The sequence below is a fragment of the Camellia sinensis genome, chromosome 4, assembly GCF_055761805.1.
Source record: "Camellia sinensis isolate YWXY chromosome 4, ASM5576180v1, whole genome shotgun sequence".
NCBI classification, from domain to species: Eukaryota; Viridiplantae; Streptophyta; class Magnoliopsida; order Ericales; family Theaceae; genus Camellia; species Camellia sinensis.
The window spans coordinates 169,052,095-169,056,139 of NC_138964.1; the positions used below are offsets into that span (position 1 = coordinate 169,052,095).

Sequence of the window (4,045 nt, forward strand, 5' to 3'; positions counted from 1 at the left end):
GTTTATAAATTAATTCATACATTTTATTGTTATTTCTATTTTTGTTTTTGTTATTCTTTCATTTATTAATCATTTGAATATTTATTATTTATTTGAATAGAATATTATTATTTATTTGAATATGTACATAGGTGTTATAAATGATATTTTGGTGGAAAATTGGTTGAAAAAACAAAATAAAAAAAAATCTAGTTATTTATGCCTTCCTTAGTCATTAAGCTAGGACCCAAGCTTATTTCCTATAAATTGAGAGCCTTGTCTCAATTCCACACAAAAACACACATATCAGCCAAGGAGAGGATGAGAGAAGGAGAGTGTGATTAGAGGGAAGTAGAGAAGAAGAAAAAAAGAAAAGGAAGAAAAGGGTTCCTTCTTGAGTCAAGGTAAGAACACTTCTTCCTCTTGTCTTCTCCAATTCTTTCACCATCCCATCCTATTGTTTAGATGCCCTCTTGTGTTGCATATTAATGGGAAATAGGGTTTTTGATGTGCATAAAAGTGTGGGTTTGATTTAGTGACTTTACCTTACAAATTTGTCAAATTATGTATTGCTGCAACTTCTCTAATTTAAAAGAAATATCAAACATATTTATTTTTCAAATCTGAATTTAGTGTAGGCTATTTGGTGTGTTTAGAGCTTGTGATAATTTTATTAGCCCCTAATTATGTGTTTTTAGGGCTTGGATATTTTATTTAAAAATCTGGTCCTGAGTCTCTGAAAAACAACCCACTTCTTGCAATTTTATAAAATTTCAGAAAAATCATCTCATGTTGGTTCTTCTGTCAAAATTTATAATTCTGAATCCTCTTTCCAATGGAATTTATTTGGGTGAAAATTATTGGGTAGATTATGAGGAAATCTAGTTTTCCCAAGGGGTAACAAATCTGGACAGATTTTTGAATATAGCTTGTAGATGAATTTCTGGAGGTTCTATGCAAATTCCGCGAATTGGAATTGAAACTAGACAGGTTAATTATTATTTCTGTGCAATTTCAGCCCCTAATTTGACCTAGAAGTATTTTTCCCAAAGCATTCTTGTTGGCCCTGCAGAACTGAACAGTGCTGGAAATGGTGTTTTATTGTGTTATTTGCCTCTAAGTATTTCAAAGCATGCCTAATGTTATTTGCTTGCAGTACCATACTTATGTATGACTATCATGGGCTATATTTCGTCTCTTATGTTTGTCTCATGCTGTTTTATATTATCGAATTACCGAATATGACTAACTTGCTTAGCAAAAGATCTAATAAACGGGAAATGGAAAGGGGTTGGTAATGGGCGACGTTCACCCTTGTGTTTTAGAATGATTTATGTAAAATACATATGAATGACATGAATTATGATGGGATGAAAACCAAAGGAGTTAAGTCTTGCGCAAGCGGTCTAAGCGAGCCCCTAGGTTGACACGGATGTATTCAGACTCTATGCGGTGGTTTCAGGGTGTAAGGGAGCCCACTTGTTTGGCCGTCCCTTTTGAGGTCCATCAATGTCACTGACCGGTAAATAACCAGGGAGGTGGACATAGGTGGTAAGGTCTGCAAAGCAGCAAAAGGAAGAGTTCTGAATAGTCCGATGTTCAATCCTTGTGGTTGGGTAGAAAAATCTCTTTGGGGGATTCTAGATGTCTAGTCTAACTACTAATTCATAGATCCTTGTTGTAAGATTGTATGTTATGTTAACCAATTTATTCTGTGTATGGTTGATTGGTTGATAGAAGAAATGGGGTGTGTGTGTTTTTACTGGCATTCCAAGTTCATGGCGTGTCATGCCAGGTGATGAAGCAATTTACAACGGTGAAGGTTATTTCAAAGGCAAATAAGATGAAGTGTTGGAGCTGTGGTTCATATGAAGACTTAGACTAGTAGTTTTTTTTTTTCCTTTTGACTTTTCGTTTGGCAATGTTTTGGTAATCCTGTAATGGAATATAAATGAATTATCTGTGATATTAACTCTGGTTATATATGTATAATAAGATGTTTTGGTTATCTATCCTACTTGTGTCGTATTATTTTACGTATTTAACGGCCCAAAAGTTATGGACTTCCTTCAACCAGAACTCACATTTACTTGCTTTCGTGTACAGCTGGTTGTCTCTTAAAACCTGGAGAACCACTCTCAAGTGTTGCTTGTGTTCTTCTTCAGACAATGAATAGACTAGAATGTCATCAATAAACACCACCACGAATTAGTCCAAGTACGGAGTAAAAATCTTATTCATCAAGCTCATGAACACGGCTGGCGCATTGGTTAATCCAAAGGGCATTACCACAAATTTGTGGTGGCCATATCGGGTTCGGAAAGCAGTTTTTGGTATATCATCATCCGCGACCTGCAATTGGTGATAGCTAGATCTAAGATCAATCTTTGAATAGCACTTTGAACCTCGAAGCTGGTCAAATAGGTCATCAATCCGTGGAAGTGGATATCGGTTCTTGATCGTCACCCGATTGAGTTGCCGATAATCTATGCACAATCTTAGTGTTCCGTCCTTTTTCTTTGCAAGTAGAACTGGTGCTCCCCACGGTGAGGTATTTGGTCGGATAAATCCCTTTTTCTAGTAATTCTTGCAGTTGCGTCTACAATTCCTGAAGTTCGGCAGGAGCCATATGGTGGGATGTCAGGGATATTGGTGCAGTACCCGCTTGTAACTCGATACTAAAATCTACATCATGATGTGGTGGTAATCCTGGCAATTCCTCAGGAAAAACATCAGCGTATTCATAAACTACATGCGAAAGATTTAATTCTGATTGGGCTTTTTCATTAATAATCAAATTTGCTAACCATCCAGCAAATTGTTGATGCCACTGCATTTTACGATTTGTCGTGCTCAGGGAATCCTCCATGTCCCCCTTAAATTGAAAACACATTCCACTAGATGTGCAAACCGTCACCCTCTTGTAGTAGCAATCAATCACTACTCAGTGGGCGGATAACCAATCCATACCCAAGATTATGTCAAAATCGGACATGTTCATGACCCGAAGGTCGCAACTCAAGTGTAACCCTGACACTTCTAATTCACACCCTCGACAGATTAATCCTACCCTAATACTTCCTCTCAAGGGTGATGCAACACATAAAGTAGTTTCTAAAGGTTCACATTCAAGACCTAATGGTTTAACACACGATGTTGATATAAAAGAATGTGATGCGCCAAAATCGAATAGAACGTGAACCAAGAATTATAGAGTACAATGTTACCTCTAATTACTGATGGATCTTCATCATCTTCCTCTTGGAGAGCAAAAACTTTGCCCGTGGCTTTTTGATTACCGGTTGGTCCAACCTTTCGGTTTCCTCATGTTGCCCCTCCTGACTTGTCCGTCCATGGCCTTTGTCCGCCAATAACTTGAGCATTCGCGCCTGAACCCCGTGCTTGATTTCCCATCCCAGTAAGTTGGGGACATTCCGACTTCTTGTGCCATATCTGATGACAATGAAAGCATTGGATTTGTGTAACAGGCTTGGTTTGTGAACTTCCTTTTTGGCTTTGCTGTTGCGGTTGTTGCGATGGTTTGGTGTATGGTGTCCGTACCACATTCCTTCGGTCATTTCTTCTGGGTCCTACAAAAGACTGACCCCCTTTCTTCGTTTTCATCATCTAGGTCCTTTTTGAGTCTGCCCACTCCCTTTCTGCATCCAATGCCGTATTCACCACATCAGCAAATGTAGGAAGGCGCAAGGGTAAAACTTTACCTCTGATAATAGGGTCTAAACCCCACTCAAATTTTCGTGCTTTCTCTCCATCATCTGCGACGTATCGGGTTGCGTATTGAGCCAGCTCTTCAAACCTGGCCACATACTGAGTCATTGTCATCTCACCCTGTTTCAAAATTTGAAATTGCTAAATTCGCTCCTGTCTAACTGTATTTGGGAAATACTTTCTTAGAAACAATTCTTTGAACTGAGCCCAAGTCATGTTTGTTGTGTCCCGAGAATTTTTCATCAAGGACCACTAATGATCCGTTTCTCCTTCTAGCTGGTAACTTGCCAGGACGATCTTGTCTGTATGCATAGTAATACCCATGGTTTCCAATATC

At 38.5% G+C, this 4,045-nt stretch overlaps 1 long non-coding RNA gene across 1 annotated transcript; it reads left to right on the forward strand.

Moving 5' to 3' along the window:
* The first annotated feature begins 269 nt into the window (after window positions 1-269).
* Window positions 270-1,989, forward strand: LOC114288809 (uncharacterized). Its single transcript, XR_003638433.2, has 2 exons — window positions 270-383; window positions 1,775-1,989. It is a non-coding gene; the product is annotated as an uncharacterized LOC114288809 (long non-coding RNA).
* The last annotated feature ends 2,056 nt before the right edge of the window (window positions 1,990-4,045 follow it).